We start from the raw sequence: 17,800 nt of genomic DNA on the forward strand, positions 1-17,800 counted from the left end.
CTCGACGAATATCTCAGGGCAAAAAGCACGCCAGAAAGGGGTCAGCATGGCTCTACATCACCCGTGGGGAAAAGAATGAAGCGAGAGCCGGTTGGACAGGTCAATGTGGCCACCTGAGAAGGTAACTGGCTGACTTAATAGAGATATAGCAGGGAGAACAGAGAAGGTGATGACCCGGCTCTAGGCAGCACGGCTCAGCCTGTGCTCAGAGCATCTGGCTCCAGACTCCAAGGAACATGACCAGAGCCCACACTCCTAGAGCATCTTCTAGGAGCTAAACTCTCGTCTATCAAACTATTCAGAACTGGGGCCAGTCCTGTGAAGCAGGAAGTAGTATTACGCACCTAACCGAAGAGGCACGAAGTTGTTAATGAACTTGGCTGAGTTTCCACAGCTGCTTAGTTATGGGGCAGGATTGAAACCCAGGCACCTTGGCCCCAGAGCCCCAGTGCCTACCCACACGTGATGCAGCCAACAGACCCAGGAAGGCGCGTCTGAAAGCGACGGAGCTGGCGGAGCACAGACGCGAAGGTGGGAGGGACAGCGTGGGGGTGTCTGGCTGAGAGGCTGCCTGCAGAACAGGACCCCAGGCCCTGGGGTGGTCCTTTTCACCCTCCCAGAGAACTCCCCGAGTCTGCTCACCAAGGTTTAACACACACGGCCTCCCTGGGAAACACCTAGGTGGCATCGCACAAAGATCAAGACGCACGGAGCCCATGAGCCCAATTCTGGTGTATTTTACCACAATGGAAAGTTCAGAAAGAAAGGTGGCGGGTGGCGGTGGTCTGAGAGGGGCACACAGAGGCCCCGGCAGGGGGGGGGGACTGACACTCAGCTGGACAGTGTTCGGGTTCTCAGGGTATCACTCTTCACACCTTTAGCTGTATTAAATATTTCATAATTAGTGAAATATTTGAGATTTGAGAAGTCTGCAATACTTTATAATACATTTTTAAATGTTTTGGAAAGGAATGGGCTGCTGTGTGCGACTGAGCTCCCCGTCGTCAGAGGTGTGCAAGGAGAGGCTGGATGTCAGAGAGGGCACTTCCCCCAGCAGGGGGGTGCCTAGAACCAGGAAAACGGTCAGCATCACTCGTGAGCCTTTACGAAACAGAGACTTCCGGGACCCATCTCTACTCCTGATTCAACAGGTCCCAGTGTAGGGCCTGGGTGTCTGCGTTTGTGCCACGGGCCATGTGTCCTCTGTCCTGGTTGGGACACAGATTCTGGCTCATGCTTTGTTTTCTCTGGCCTTAAGGACCAGGCCCAAGCTCCTCGGCCCCCCGTCAGGCTAAACACAAGGTGGGGGTACCAGCCCCAGGAGCTGCAGGCGTGGGGCCTTCGGTGAGGTGTGCACGGCCCCCCCTTGCAGAGACGGGAGCACTGAGGACCAGAGAGGGGAAGAAAGAGCCTGAGGGTCACAGGAGAGGAGAGAGGGGAGACAGATCTCCTTTCTGTTCCAGGGCTGCCCCGGTCACGGGTGTCCCCCGTCCTGGTCGTCAGAGCACTAATGTTGACCCGTGGTGTCTGGAGACAGTCCCTCCCTCACAAGGCCCTCCTCAAACCTGACCCCCTCCCGCATCTGACCACACGCAGAGGAAAGGTTTGATGGATGGAGCTTGGCAGGTGTGTAGCTTGGCGCCCAACAAACAGGCAAGCTGACCGATGGCCTTGAGCTCTGGCCTTTACTCGTCTGATGGTGTTGAAAGCGGCTGTGTGCCTGGCCCAGGCCAGGGCTGGGCAGCGGCAGACAGGGGTGGCCACGAAGCTGGATGCCTGAGGAACCACATCGAGAGAACCTCCCGACATTGGCCTCAGCCTTGTGAGGGTGTGCACTCAGGCCTCAAGAAGGAAAGGCATTTTCCCTGAATCACACAGAAGATTGTAGCACAACCAGGACGAAGGCTTTGCTCTCCTGAGCTCTCTCCAGCCCTCCTGCAGCTCCAGGGCGTTGGGGCTGTGCCGTAGCCCAGGGCAGGGATTGGGGGGCGGGGAGGCTGCCCCCACCTGCCTGCCGTTCCAGTACCCATGGGGGCCTTGGAGCAGCGGGGTCGAGTGCCCAGGCTGGCAGACAGAGATGCCACCTGGCTGGTGACGGCCTCGTGGGAGGCCCGCAGCGGCCCCGCAGGGCTGGGAACCTGTCACCGGAACGGCGGCTTCCCGCCACGGAGGTCTGACTTTACCAGCGCCGTCGCACATTTCTGTAAACGTTAGCACACGCGCAGCACCGCGAAGGAGTGGAGAAGCGTGCACCGTCCTCGCTCTGCTGAGGAGGAAACAGGTGGAGGCTGGGGGGAGGCCAGGCGGGGACCGGGCCCGAGAGTGGATGGGACAGTGGGACAGCCCCGGGGGCCACCGGAGAAAGCGCGGCTGAGCGCACTCGGTATTTAGCTGCGGTTGATTCCCGTAATAACGAAGCAACGTTCGCACTGTAGGATCAAGATAACCATACCAACCCGTCCCACGAAGAGAGACCCAAGTACGAAGACAGGAAGGAGGCTCAGGGGAGGAGGAGCCAGTCCTGGGAAGGGAGAGGTGGTCTCAAGGGCCCGCGGGGACCTGGAGCAGGAAGGGGCTTTGAGGATCTCGGGGCCAGAGCCCCGCGCTGCCATTCCTGCCACACAAAGGCTGGGACAAAGGGCCATGTGGTCTACCCCCTGCCCCCACCCCCAGGTCGGGCTGGGCTGCTGACGATGGCCCAGTACCCCTTCTGGAGGCTAGACAGGCCTCCCTCCCCACCTGGCCCCCTGCACGGACAGGGGCTTGACATAATCCACAAGGCCTCTGGGGAAATGAAAAGCAGCAGGAGGAAGCTCACGGACCAGGCTAGAGAATTCGCACCCCACCCCCTTGGTTCTGCCTTCTTCTTCCCAAAAGAGGTAATGGGTAGAGGCTTTGTCCAGACGGGGGGGGGGGGGGGGGGACGCGGGGGCGGGGGGGCGGGTTCAGGGATGCGGGCTTCCTCCTGAGGAGGACAGCAGGTGTGCTGTGGGGTTGAAAAGGAGAGGTGTCCGGCCAGGCTGGGCTCACAAGGGAAAGCATGCTGGGATGCTGTGGACTGGGCTGGGGCTGGGACAGAGATGGGGGTGGCCAGAGCCCACCAGGGCCAGGCTGCAGGAGCCATGGGCCTCCCCAGGGATGTCCTCCTTGCTGGACCACAGTGCCCATCCCTCCACGGTCCGAGGCCAGCCCTCTGGGCCCTGCTATGTCCTTGGCTCTCAAGACAGCTCTGTATTCGTGCCAGCTGCCTTGGGAAGAACACGTCCCCACAGGCTCCGTGTCGGCGGTCCCTCGTTCTGCGGACCGGCTGGGAGACTGACCACGCCACTCTGGAGCTCCCCGATCGTGCACCCACACCATGGGGGCTGCAGCTCTGCCCTGCCCATCCAGAGTCCACACCTGGCAAGCGAGTCCCTGCCACGTGCCAGAGGCAGGGCTAATGGGCTGCAGAGGGACGCCCAAGTTTCAACCAGTACGTGGGTCAGCCGGGGACGCAGCCTGGTCTTGTGGGCCCAGGAGGGCTCCCCCAGAGAGCTGACATTTCTGCAGAGACTTGAACAGTGAAAGACCCACCCTACAAAGGCAGTGGGGGAGACAGGGCAGGGGAAGGGGCCAAGGAGGCCGGAAGAGCCAGGAGGGTGGGGGTGAAAAGACCCGAGAGGCTGCTGGGAGCCTTGATCTCACCCCAGCGCCCCTGCCAGAGACCGGATGTGATCTCAGGGGCAATAGGGAGCCACTGAAGGTTTGGCGCAGACGACGTATGACGACTCTGGCTGTTGATGGAAAAGGGACTGTTGCAGAACAACCGTGGATGTGCAGGGAATCGAGCAGAAGCATCTGCAGTCCGCGGGAGAGGGGGCAGGAGCCCGGTCAGTGAGGGGCAAGGGAGGGACGTGGGCGGAGCCGAGAGGCAGAGATACGCCCGACAGAGCGCATGGGAACCTGTGCGGAGTCCAGGGTGTACACAGCAGCCGTACTCGGATAGCCCCAAACTGGACATTACCCAAACGCTCGTCCACAGGCAGACAGACAGCTCCCAGCGGTGCAGCCATGACAGAAAGCTGTCACGCGGCCACAGAGACGCAAAAGCCGTCCCGACGCAGTGACATGGAGAAGCCCTACCCTGGAGGGTGTGCAGACCGCCCCAGGGAGCCACTGATGCCCGGCCGTTGGTCTGGGAGCTGGGGACATAAGAACTTATGAGAGAGTTATAAGAACTTCAGAGAGCCATGCTGGTCTGGGGTTCCTCTGTCCCCATGGCCCGCACTGGGCAGAGAACCAGCGCGGTCTGCATGAGGACGTAGCTGACCCCAGACCCCAGGGCAGGACAACGGATGCAGCAAGAGAAGGGGCAGGCACTTTGGGGGCACCAACTTCTAAGGGGGCACATGAGAGGAAGCATGTCAAGGCAGGAGAAGTGCGGATGCCAGGAGCAGAGAAGGGGCTGTTGCGAGGTAGAAGGTGTGGTCTGTGACCCTGAACCGTGAGTCTGCAGAGACCCTGCGGAATAACCGGGAGCTGTCAGGGCTGTGGCCCATCCCACATGTGGGCCGGCATCATGATGCATTCTCATGGATAGCAGGTGCCTGTCCATTGTGCTGACACCAGCCACCAACATACAGTCCGACTATGAAGGGCTCCAACAGCACGCACACGGGACAGGTGCAGGGGGACCTGTCCTGGCCACACACGGAGGGACTGTGGACAGGACCAGGGCAGGCGGGATTGGGGAAGGGAGCTATCTCTGAGCCACAGACATCCGCCAGGACACGTGTGTCCACACCAGACCCTGGATGCGGAAAGGGGCACTAGAGGGGGTCAGGGCAACCTGACAGGATACTACTGGTGGGGAGCTCACCTCTGGGGCGTGGTGAGGAGGGACGGGTGGCACTCAGCTCGCTGACATTGTGCAGGTGGTCAGGACCCTGGACACCTCAGGCCTGCCTAGATGCTCCCGGAGGCAAAAATGGGGAAGGCCAACCCTGCCGGCCTCAGACCTCAAACCCAGACTCAGAAAGGCAGAGATGCTCAGGAGAAGACATGACAGACTTCCCGAGGCCCTGCTGTCAGGGGGTGGGGGCTGTGTCTCAGGCCCCACCTGGAACAGTGGAGATGCGGGAAGCATCTCTTGTCCCAAGCCCAGTGTGCATTCATGGTCCTGTCTTGGGGCGGGAGGGTCGGCACCCCCCTGAGCCGTATCCCCAGCCAGAACTAGGCTTGTGGGAGCACACAGTAGGACAGCAGCACAGGCCCTGCCCCCACCTGCCTTCCCCAGGAGACTCAGAGCAGCTGCTGGCAAGCCCAGAAGAGCCACCGGCTGATGTACACACCGCATTTCAGGGCCCAGTGCCAAGCGGCCAGGCTGGGGACGTCTGTGTGCCAGGGCGAGGGCCAGCCTGGAGTAGAGTCCCTGCAGGCAGCCCTGTGTACCCTCCTCCCCATCAGAGAGCCCAGATGCTTCCGCAAGGTGGGCGCATGTCAGACCCCCCAGGCACATGCCTTGGGCAGGACTCACGACCTCCCTCTACCTGCAGACCTTGGGGCAGTTGTTCAGGGCCCCTGGACCGGAAGGCCCAGTACTGGAGGTGGTGCAGAGTCTTCTGGACTAGGATGGAAAGCCTGTGCAGAGTAGGTGCTCAGGAAGGGAGACCTCCCCCAGCCCGCTGCGCCCTCCCCCTCATCCTGGCAGAGAAGCCTTGCCAGAGCTCTGGGCCACGTCCCTCCGTATCAGATCATGACTGTGAGAAACAGCCCTGTCTGCTGTTTCCTCTGGGCTGCTCCAAGCCTCTCTCCCATCAACCCCATATGGCCGCACCAGGCCTCCTTGCCAGACCCTCCCCCTCTCCGCAGACCCCCTGACCCACTTCCAATGCCGGATTCAGGGTCCACAGGCTGGGGCGCCAGGCCGCTGTGAGTCCCTGTCTGCTGTTTCCTCTGGGCTGCTCCAAGCCTCTCTCCCATCAACCCCATATGGCCGCACCAGGCCTCCCTGCCAGACCCTCCCCCTCTCCGCAGACCCCCTGACCCACTTCCAATGCCGGATTCAGGGTCCACAGGCTGGGGCGCCAGGCCGCTGTGAGTCCCTGGCGTTGACCCCGTGGAGCCGGGGGACAGGGCAGGATGGCTACAGGCACCGCAGCCCCCAGCCCCCCAGGGCCACGGGGACACCTACGCAGAGATGCTTACACACATGTGTGCAGCACGTGGACATCCACAAAGCCGGAGTTGGTGGGAGAGGACAGGAGAGGCACAGGCGGGGCGCCTCTCGTTCACTTTATCAGAGATCTGAGGAAAATCTGCTGTGGTCCCTGTCACACAAAGAACACAGAGAGGCTAAGTGGCTTGCCCCTGACTGCACAGCTGGTTAGCAATGGGGTCTGCAGTGGGATCCCCTGCACTGGTGGCAAAAATAGGGGTCAAAGGCCAGAGGCAGGAATAAAATCTATGACGGGAGGAGGCGAGAAGCAGCTCAGGCCGAAAAGCAAAGCTTGTGGCAAGGAGGGGCCGAGCCAGGAGCCCTGCGCCGACAGAGAAGGGGTCCCCAGGGCCTGCAAGCCAGAGAGAGGCCAGAGGCGGGAGGCACCCCGAGGCCCGCCCACTCCTCCTGCTCATTAGAGCCAGGAACCCAGGATACGCATTCCACAGGGAAATGAGAAAACAAATTAAGACCTATAGCAGCAGAAATGCAGCCCTGCGGCCTGCTGGGCTGCCAGCTGAGAGACCAAACCCTCTGAAGGGGCTTCAGGGAGGCTGGAGAGGGAGAACGGGGAACCAGGACCCCGAGAGAGCTCTGGGGGAGGGGGAGGGGGAGGGAGGGGCTGCTCCTTTCCCAGGGCAGCCCAGAGGTGGGCAGCTTGAGCCCGGACCCTCTCCAGCAACACCCCCCACCTCGCCCCACAGGTGGTGAGGACAGGGAAGGGTAGTGGGGACAGCACAGGGTCCAGCCTGAGCTGGGCCCACTGTGGGCAGCAGAAGCCAGGTGTGGGGGAAGGGGAGGCCCCAGGAGGGTGTCCTGGGATGGGTCGTGACTCTTTCCACAGATGCCAGCATGTGACCTCACGGCCGGGGTCTACTGCCTGGAAAATGACAGACAGCACATCAATATAGAGCCAACAGGCAAACTCTTCAGTGAGAATGTCCGTGAGGCAACAGTGGACCATGGTGGGTGAGAGCACAGGCTCCAGTGCCCACCATGATCTTCCTGATAACAAGGAACCGACTCAGCCAGCACACTCCTTTCTCTTCACCACTGCTTTTCCTGCCTGGAATGCAGACATGATGGCTGGAGAAGCCGCCACCATCTCGAGACCATGAGGACAAATGCTAAGAATGTCTAAAAAGAAGTCTATGTGGGATGATGACTGACAGCTTCCTTGGGCTGTGGACCAACACTACAGCCATCCTATATTTCCATGAGAAAGGAAAACCCCTATGCAGGGCTCAATCATAAGACAGGGTCTCCGTTTCATGCAGCCAAACCAAATCCCTGGCTGATGCAACAGAAAATAATGCTGAATTCTTTTATGAAGAAAGTTACCTTCAATGTAATTCTTTTCAGGGCTTCTAACTACATCAAAAAGAAAGTCTCGGTTTGGGGCTGGTAAGTGTTGAACACCTCTGCACACTTCCTGTTCTCCCTTTTTAATAAAGCAACAGCAGGCCTTGGGCTCCAAGCCTCCCCTGGGCTACAGCATCCAACTAGAATTTAATAACGTTGTTTTGTTTCCACTGAATTTATTTTTATGATTATGAATTCTATTTATGGCAAAGGAGGCTTGTTTTCCATTTGTAGTAGTGCTATAAAACTCCCCTTTTAAATAAATGTATTTATTTAAGTTTTTTAAAAGTGAATTTACTTAAAGAAAAACAGTCAGAACACAGAGGGAATGTGGGGGCACATGGGCGGCTACTGCCCAGCCCCACACTTCCACCGCTGGGGACAGTCTGCCCCTGGGCTCTGTGGGGGAGGCCCACCCTCCAACATGGGTTGGGGACACAGGGTCTGTGGACTGTCCAGCCTGGGGCAGGGGGCAGACGGCTGGACCCCTGGTGCTGGGAATCTCTAGGCGAACGAAGCCTAGAGTCGTGGGCTGGGCAGTCAGGCGATGAGCCGTGGCCAGGGGTTTGAAGCTGTCCTGGTAACCAAGCCACTAACTCAAAGTCCCAGGTTCCTTCCAGCCCGACTTGTAAGGCCTGACTTCAGAAGCGGGGCTCGAGCAGCTGGAGTGACCTTTTGCTAATTAGCTCGGGCTGTTTGCTCTGCAACCGCCAGCTGATCTCCGACAGCAGCTCTAACTCCAGCCACTGCCTCCTGTCACCGTCAGGCAGATAAATAACTCTGCTCTGGGAAGGGGGGAGGGAAGGGGGGCTGTCGGAAGGCTGGGGGAGGGGCAGGACTTGCAACGGAGAAGGTGGGTGGCCTTGGGCAAGTCCCCCGTGTGTCATGCCAGCCTATGCTAGGGAAAGCATCACCCCCACTTCCCAGAGAAGAAGACTGAGGCCTGGGGGCAGGGGTCTTAACAGTGGAGGCTGGGCTCTGCCTCTGCTGACCCCCAGCCCCCAGACTCCATTTCCCAGCATGCCTTCTACGGCACCCAGGGGCCCAGGGTGGGGCTGGCCGTGGCTCTGTCCCTGGTGCTGAACACAGGGCCAGGGCCAGGGCTGGGTTGGGGCCAGCAGGTCACCTGGGGTCATCAGAACACACAGAAGCCTCCTTCTGGCCTCTTAGTCATTGCTTCAGTAAAGCAACTTCCAGGGACGAGGCCTCAGGACCAGGAGGGAGGGAGGCAGGAATAGAACTGAGAAAGTGCAACTCGCCGCATGATAAAACGTTGTGTCTGTGCAGGATCTCGGGAACAGTGCGCCCCGCACCCACCTTCCTGAACCGCCGTGTGGTGTCCGTATGCCTCTGCCGGACCCTGCAGGAGCCTCAGGCCATCTGGTCTCTCACCTGCCTCCTAGGTGGGCCAGGCTGGGAAACACCCTTCCATTCATTCGGCGCACACTCGCTCAGCAACTGCCACCTGCCAGGCTCAGGAGGGGCAGAACACGAGGCCCTGAGGTGAGGGAGAGGACAGAGACGCAAGGGTCTGGGGCTGATGGGGGGATTGAGCCCCGCCGGGCTCCCCCTGGGCTCCAGGGACCTGGGACCAACTCAGGGAAGCCTGAGCGTGGGCTTCGAAGAAGGCAGAGAATAAACATTGCTCGGACATGACGTCCTGAGACTCTGCTGTCTTGTGCTCAGAAAGGGGGGCATAACCACCAGAATTTCTTAACTGCCTACTGTATACCGAGCAACTTGCACGTCCTGCTGAATGCTCACCTTCTGGGAGAGGTTATTACTCCACTTTACAGATAAGAAACAGGAGGTCAGAAGTAGTAGGTGACTTTCAAAACTCTACATGCAAAAGTCATCAGAATAGGGTCTATGGGACACCCATACCACCCCAAGGACAGGCAGAGTGGGGAGACAGGGTGCTCTATGCAAATGCACAGAGGTGGGAAAGCACAGGGCTATCGTCAGGAGTCTTGGCCAAAATCCTGCTCTGGCTGGCCCATGCCCAGGGGTCAGCACCGTCAAGTCCGCCCAGCCTAGACCCAACTGCCCCAGCACCTCTGAGGGGTGCTGTCAGCCTGTGGTGGCCTGCCTGCCCCACTGCTGCATGAGTCTCTGTGTCCTGGCATGGTCAGAGCTGACCCTGACCCCAGACCACACACACTGCCCTCTCAGCAACTCTTAGCCTCAGGGGACATCCTTCAGGATGGTCCTTGGGGATACCATCATGTTTCAGACAGAGAAACTGAGGCCTGTGGAGGGGTAGGTGCTGTTCACTGTCCCATGAAATGAGAGGCAGGGATGGGTTCAGACCCCAGCCCCTCACCCCAGGCTTTCCTGATGTCCGCTGAAGGGTCGCAGCCGTCACATGGAATGAACCATATGACCTCACACCCCTTCCCTCGTTCTAGACTCGGCGCTCCTAGAGGGATGTGTGTCTCTAGCTCCACAGTGTCTGGCAGATGGCAGGCACTCCGTGGACATCTGGAGGAACCTGACCAGGCAGCTTCACCCGCCCTGTGACCTAGCCCCTGTCCGCCCTGCAACCCCGTGGCTCCCACACCCACAGGTTCCAGCGAGCCTGGTCTCCCTGTGAACCTTACACATACTAAGCTTGTCCCGCCTCAGCTCTGCTTCCCCAGCCAGTCCCTCTGCCCAAAACGCCCCGCTTTTCTTCTCATGGGGGGCTCTCCTCCCCCCTCGGCACTCCCCTCCTGGAAATCTCCTGCTAAAGCCACGGAGAAGGCTGGGGAGCCTGCTAAAGACACCAACAGAAGAAGGCATGCCCTTGGAAGTTCTAGGAGTCTCTGCTCCTCCCTGCTACCAAGGACAGAGCCCTGTATTCCCAAATGCTCCCTCTCTTCTCTCGGTGCATCAGAATTAGAAGAGCCTGAGTATCACGATTGCAGTGGCCGGATGCAGCAGGCAAGCAACATGTCGCAAAACTCCAAACCCTAAAACACACATTTCAAGGTATTGAGTCACTCACCCCCTTCTGGTCACGCGAGCCAGGACAACCCAGCTCCAACAGACGGGCCACCTCCCGGGTAGGAGCACCTGCGCCAGAACTGGGTTTGCAAACAGAAGTCAGTCCCAGCCCTGCAGGAAGGGCCCCCAACGGCGGAGTCCAATGCACAGGGGGCAAGAGGGGTTCTGTGACCTGGGACAGTGCTGAGGAAGCTAACTCTGGGCACGCCCAGCGCCCCAGGCCGCGAGGACACCCACTGTGTCACCTGAAGGCTGCCCGATTCCCCTTCCTGAGGCGCTCAAGTCGGCATTCCGGGTCACTTTTTCCATAGGAGACCCTGTTTTTCAAATACACGGGCTGAGTCCCTATTAATACACGGCGCGTCGTACACTTGGCCTTCAACATGTAACGGAAGCACACAGCACGGCGCCCAGCACCGTGAGGTGGTAGAGGATGAAACCCACACGGCACCCCAACTCACCAGGGGGGACGGTGGAGCCCCAACCCCACTGTGCACACATTGAAGTGGCCCGTTCCTCGGCCCGAATGCCCCGTCGGCTGGGCAGCAGCTCCATGTGGGGACCTCTGTTTCCGTGGACCAGCTGAGCCTGACCCTGAGCCTGGCTCCCCCAACGCCTGCACTGTGACCCCAGCACACAGGTCTTCAAGACCGGCCTCCCCCCAACCCCCAACACGCTGAGCGCATCGGATGGGCCAGAGCGCCCCTTACCTTCCGGTTAGGGCCCGGCGGCGACACGGCACACCGGGGCAGTATAGGCTGGCGGGCTCCTCCCTGCGGGGGTCATGCACGTCTTCTCCACCTTCCAGGACCCAGAGGAACAACACATGGACACCCAGGCAGCTGCCACTGCAGGGAGACAGAATAGGACGCTGGTGAGAAGGGTGCTGGGAGCCATCGCAGCTTGAGCAAGATCCCATCTGCAGGAGCCACGGGGACATCCATCCTGTTGGCCCCATGCAAGGAGAGTCGGCCTCCACGTGCGCACCAACACCACGGAGGCCCACGGCCCAAGGGCAGAGGGCAGGGAGAGGAACACGGCCTGAGGCAAGATTTTGGCAGGTCAGACGGGTTGGGAGGGGGAGGCGGGGCGGGGTGGGGGGGAGTGGGTGGAGGGGCCTTGGTCACAGCTGCTGTTTCCCACTTGGTGGGTCCCCCAACTGCTGCAGCCCAGGTGTGTGGGGGACCAGCTCTGATTCCCTGACCCCCTCACCCCCCAAGGAGGTGGGCTACACAAAGACCCAGGGCAAGGCCTCTCCCTGCAGGCCCCACCTCCACGCCACAAGCGAGTGCTTGCTGGGAGCAGAGGGCAAGGACTCCAGACCAGGTCCCCGACGACATGGGAGGGCACCAGCCAGGAAGCCGAGGCTCGCGCTGGCCCAGTGAGTCCGCCCACCACTGGTTCCCCCACCTGCCCATGAGGCTGCATCCCTCCCTGCTCCCTTCCTTCCCTGGAGCAGGCCCGGCAGCCGCGCACAGGCTCACTGTGGACCTGGATACATGCCCCGCTCAGCCACACTCCTGCACACTGTGTCCCCATTCTGCAGACAGGGAAGCGGAGGCTGGGAATGGTGTCCACGCCCCAGGCCACAGCACAAAAGTGCAGTGTCAGACCAAACCCGGAGGCACAATGCCGACGACTCGCGTGGCAGCATGGGATGAGGGGGCAGGTGGCACCTTCGGGACAAGGGGACTCCCTTGAGGCCCTGCAGGCCAGGTGGTGACCCTCAGGAGGGCCTGGACAGGAGCCAGAGGGGCCCCTTGCCCCAGCTGTGCAAACCACCCCTGCCAAGAACCCCCAGGCTCCTGGGCCAGGAGCAGGAATTGGAAGGCAAGAAAGAACCCATGGTGTGAGGAAGAGCTGGTGGGTGCGTGCGTGCGTGCGTGTGTGTGTGTGTGTGTGTGTGTGTATGTGTGCGCACGCGCAAACGTCTGAGTGAGTGGCACGTAATTACCTGAAATTGTGGTTTAGAAGCAGATGTAAATAACCAAAAAATATGTGGGGAGGTGGGGGAATGCTCATCAATTAGAGCTAATTACCTAACAGCTAATTGAAATAATAATGGACTGCGTTTGAATATGCTAATAAGGGCAAACCTGTCTTGGAAAAGGTGCTTGGGACAGAATGAGCGCGCTCTCCGCATGCAGGGCCCCAGAGGAGGCCCCCAGGCTGAGGCCCAGGGCCCAGGCACCTGGACGCCTCTTCCTTCCTGCCCCCTGGGCCTTTGCCCGCATGGGTCACCTGCCGGGATGGCCCTCTCCCTGCTGCCCACCCGGCCAGGGCCTGCTCTCCTCTCCTGGGCCTGGGAGCCTGAAAATGGCCTCCCCAGCCGCTCCATGAGTGAAGCCGGCGGGGAACAGGGATGCAAGCTTCTGGAGTGCTCACGGGATGCCCAGCCCCACTCTGCCAAGAATCCCAGGTTTTACACAAGGAAACTGCTTTGGAACCACAAGGCGTGGCTGCAGCCTGGGCGGGCCATGGGAAGGGCTGGGATGCGGGCTCCTGGCCACCCTCAGACCTCAGGGCAAAGCTGGGAAGGTGGAACATGAGCCGGGGCACCGCGCGTGTGAGTGGAAACCAGTTGAGCGCGGAGGTGCCTTGTGGCCTGCAAGTGGGCTGTGTTCTCAGAACCGAGGACTAGGTGCCTGGGCTAGAGAACTCACTGTCCACGAGCACCCCCTGGGATCCCACGTGCTTGTTCACACATGTGTACGCACGCCTGTGCACGCACACACACCCTCCACTTTCCTCACGGGCACACTGGACCCCAGGCCTCCCACATGCCGGCTCTAGGCTGGATCCAGGTGGTAGCCCACCACCCACGCCCCGCCACCACCGGCACGCGGCCTGGAGGGGCTGAGTCCAGAGAGTGTGGCCGGGCTGGCAGGTCGCGCGTGGGCCGCCCCGACCCACCGGCCCCTGGATCACACCCACTCTCACCTTCATCGGCCCAACCCAGGGCATCTCTCGGTGCCATCCCTGGCACAAGCCCTGAGCCCCGGCGACCCGCAGGGCCTGGCAGGAAGCCTCGCTCCTCTCTGGGGCTGAGCTCCTCCTGGAACCGAGTCGGTCCGAGAGCTTTTAAGACCTCACTCGGCAATGCAGCTGGAAACGTAGGGGTCCCAGCACCTTGTCGATAATGTGGGATCTGCGGCGGGTGGGGTTCGGGTGAAGCTGGTGATCTGACACAGGGGGCCTCCCTGGCCCTGGGCTGCGAGGTGCAGGCAGATCGGGGAGAGGGTTTCCAGGGGGAGCGGCTTGCTGAGGCCACAAAGGAGGAGCCGGCCCTCAGGCCTCATGGTGCAGGGAGCCGCCAGAAAGGAACCAGGCACTAGACAGAGCTGGCATCCGACCACGCTCATGAGGGAGACCACCACAAACCCCGGCAGGCCATGCCTCAGATTTTCCTGTTGAATGGGGATGATGGTGGGTACCTCCCACTGGGTCACACAAGCCCAGGCTTGTCAGAACCCACTGGCCTGGAAGCCCTGAAACCTCAGGGAGCACCCGGGCTGGAGGAGCCACAGGCAGGGACCCACCCTGGAAAACACACACACACATCTTTTGCATGCTATCTGGGGGTGCACCCGTCCAGGAGCCCTATGTCTCCACGTGACAGCTGGGAACACATCCGTGCAGGATTTTACAGATGGGAAACTGAGGCCCAAACCCATCGATAGAATTACTCCTGAGCCAGAGAGCACGGCGATCAGACACACCTCAGCGGGAGGCTGGGGGGGGGGGCCCATTACACAGACAGGTAAACCGAGGTTCCCAGAGGCCAAGTATAACTGGCCCCTGATCACACAGCAAGGAGGGGAGGGGAGGGGAATGGGAGGTCTCCCTTCTAAGGCCTCCCCCAACCCCTACACACCACTGAGTGGGATGCCTGGGTGTCCCTCAGGCTGCAGAGGGAGCTGCTGTCGCTGTCGGGGGAGCAGTCGCCTCCGAGGAGAAGGAGGAAGAGGCAGGAGGGGGGGCCCCAAATCCTGCTTCCAGGGCTGAACAGTAGACTTGCAAACGTCAGGGTGAGGGGTGGGGAAAATGAATGCGCCCAAACTTGACATTTGCATTTCAAACACTTATATCAGCAAAACAAATAACAGTAATTATACCATTTGCATATTTTGTGCAATGATTGTTTGGCGAGGTAAGGAGGAGGGGCTCCTGCTGATGCCAGCAGCTTGGGCTCCCCACAGCTGTGCCTGCCCCACCCACGGGGTCCCCTGAGTCTCCAGCCCGCCCCCCACCACCCACCAAGGCTGGGCAAGGGAGGAACCCCAGCGAGCAGAAAGATGCCCATCCCAGGTCGGGTCGGACTCGCCCCACTACCTGGCTCGGCCTCCCCTCTGAGGAGCCAGGCCCCAACCTGGGAAATGAGGGTGCTGCTGGGTGCCCTGGGGCTCTCCTAGGGGCCCCACCCCACCTACCAACCTCAGGTTGTACCATTCACTCCTCTAGGCTCTGTCCTTCCGTCACTCCTCTGCCTTTCTGTTTCTCCAACACATCCCTCCTCCTCCCCCAGCATGTGGCCACCTCAGGACCTTTGCATAGGTACCCCCTAGCCTGGAAGGCTTCCTCCCAGATCTACCCACAGCTGGATCCCTATCATTTGGGGCCCAAGTCCAATGTTCCCTCCCCAACGCCCTGATGGGACAGGTAGGGCTGCCCTCACTGGGGCCAAGAACTCCAGCAGGCCTAAGGGGACCTGGAGCCTTGGAAGGCCAGCAGAGCCCACAGCCTGGGACACACAGGCCCTCAGCAATCGTGATACACCCACTCAAGTCCCCTGCCTGCCATTCAGAAGCATTAGTGAGGCCCCTACTGTGCGCTGGGGACTTGCACTGACACCTGGAGGTGGAATGCTGGGGGGAGAGGGCGGGGGGGGGGAATCCTCCCACTTAGAGGGGAGCCATGGAGCAAGTGGGAAGGCTGGGCAGGCAAGCCTAGCTGTCTAGGGTCTTCTTGGGTCTTCCTCAGAATTCCAAGCAGACCCCTATGGTGCTGCTATGGTGAAAGAGCCAGTCCTGAGCTCACTTCTGCCCCCCAGTGACCTTGCTCCATCCCAAGGGGTCTTGAGGGAGGCTAATGGGCCCTTCCTCCACCCACCCCTGCAAGGCTCCAGGTGGCAGGTCAGGCACAGGGAGCAGGTCCCATGCCGGTCCCAGATCTTCATGATAATCGTGAGCATGTGCAGACCCCTACGGAGGGAGCTGGATGGGCTCTCGCGGCCCCTGGGTGCAGACGGTTCGGTGGCCTTTCCTGCCCCAGGTCCCACCCCTGCCGTGTCTCCTACAAAGTGAATGCCAGGAGGGAGGAGAGGTAAGAAGAGAAGGGGGGATGGGGGGGGGGAGGCAAGGAGAAGAGAGAAGGCCATCCGCATCACCTCAAAAACTGAAGTGCCAGAGAGGACAAGCCAGGCTCCTGACTGTGCGGGGCAGGGGGGCAGGTGAGGGCTGACAGGAGTGGGAGCTGCCCAGGGAGGGCCCTGGTCTGCAAGGGCGAGGCAGAGGCATGATGGGAGCAGGAGAGCTGAAAACCAGCTGTGGCCCGGAGCACAGCTCTGCCAGTCATATGCGTACGTCGTGTGTATGTGTGTGTGTACTTCTGTGCATGCATGCATGTGTGCACGTGTGTGTGCGTGTGCGTGTATACATGCCTGGTGTGTGCAATGTGTGTGCACATGTGTGTACACATGCCTGGTGTGTGCAATGTGTGCACATACATGTGTCTTGGGTGTGTGCATGCACTGCATGTGCATGTGTGCATGCGTTCCTAGTGTGACTGTGTGTGCACGTGTGTGTCCGGGGTGTGCGTGCATGCATGTACATGTGTGCCTGGTGTGTTTGTGTACACATGTGTTCATGTGTTGTGTGTGTGTGTGTGCCTGGTGTGAGTGTGTGCCCACGTGCACACATGCATCTGGGATGGTGCACACATGTGTGTATATGTGTGCCTGGTATGTGTGCATGTGCCTGTGTTGTGTGCATGGCTGTATGCATGCCTGGTGTGTGCGTGGCCTGTGTGCACGTGCACACACATGTGTGCTGGGCGCACTGTCTCTGCACCTCTGTGTATTAGAGCACATGTGTTTCTGACCCGTGAGTCTACATAGGTGGTGGGTCTATCCGTGCATGTGTTTCCATGTCTGTGCGTGTGTGTCCAGGCTTGCGTGTGTCTGTGATATGTGTGCATGGCTATCCGGGCATGTGTGGCTGTGGAGGGCGGGCACTGTGTGTGTGTGCCACCGTGTTCTACTTCTGCCCAGATCAGGAAGAAGAGACTGGGCTCTGCGTGCCCATCCCCCCATAGCTGGGGGAGTAAGGAGGGAAGTGGGGGGGGCATGCCCCACCCCCTTAGAGCTGCAAGAGGAGGGGCCTTCTGTGCCATGCCACTTCTCCCCACCCCCACTCTCCTTTCCCCATTACAGCTGGGCCAGGGCCCTCCCCAGAGACCACACTGGAAACCCCCTCCCCACAAAGACGCTCCTCACCCTCTCCCAAAGGTGAGCAGCAGTGACAACCCCGCAATGCCTAGCTGCTGGAGAACTAAGAACCAGACACATGGCCCAGGGCCCCCCGAGGAGCAACTACAGTACTGTCACTCTGGTTTCCAGATGGAGAAACTGAGGCCCAGAGAGAAGTGTCATCACATGCCCAAGGTCGCACAGATGAGCCAGGATTTGGACAGGGCTGCCTGACCTCTTGCTTTCTGCAGGACGCACCCGACACATATACTCCCAGCGGACGGGCGTCATTAGTATGCCCACTTCACAGATAAGGAAACTGAGTCCCAATTACGTTAAGAGATTTGCCCTAGGATGTTGCTGAACTGGGCTCACAGCTCTCTGCTTTCTCGACTTAAAAAGAGGCAGAGGCAGCTGACGGGACTGTCCCGAAGGTAATTACAGCACCACAGTCCCAGGGCTGGCTGCATGCGGGGGCTGACTCCCTCCTCCCTTTAATCTCCTCCCGCTCAGCCTAGATGTGGGGAAGCCAGAGCCCTGAGACTTGGAAGTGCAAATGAGGCCCCTTCCCCTGGTAAAGAGCAGAAGCAATTAACTCCCAGCTTCACACCCCACAGCCCCACCAACTCCAGACGGAGTAAACAGTTAAATATGAAATATTAAGCCATAAAAAAAAGCTAGAGGAAAACAGAATTCAATACTTCTCAGTCCTCAGGAGGGAGACAAGCCTTCCACGCTCAGGAGGAATAGAATAAATTGTAAAATAAAAGAGGCAGATTTGACCATATAAA

The 17,800-nt window shown here is 59.9% G+C and overlaps 1 protein-coding gene across 1 annotated transcript in view; it reads right to left on the bottom strand.

Moving 5' to 3' along the window:
* The window catches only part of ELFN1 (extracellular leucine rich repeat and fibronectin type III domain containing 1), a 68,629-nt gene that overhangs the window by 17,744 nt on the left and 33,085 nt on the right, over positions 1-17,800 (bottom strand). Inside the window, exon 2 of the mRNA XM_045075179.1 lies at positions 11,254-11,391. The gene's annotated coding sequence lies outside the window, so the exon portion shown is untranslated. The remainder of the gene's footprint in view (positions 1-11,253; positions 11,392-17,800) is intronic.

Source organism: Mustela putorius, unplaced genomic scaffold (assembly GCF_011764305.1).
Source record: "Mustela putorius furo isolate JIRA1106 unplaced genomic scaffold, ASM1176430v1.1 tig00000139_pilon_pilon_pilon, whole genome shotgun sequence".
NCBI classification, from domain to species: Eukaryota; Metazoa; Chordata; class Mammalia; order Carnivora; family Mustelidae; genus Mustela; species Mustela putorius.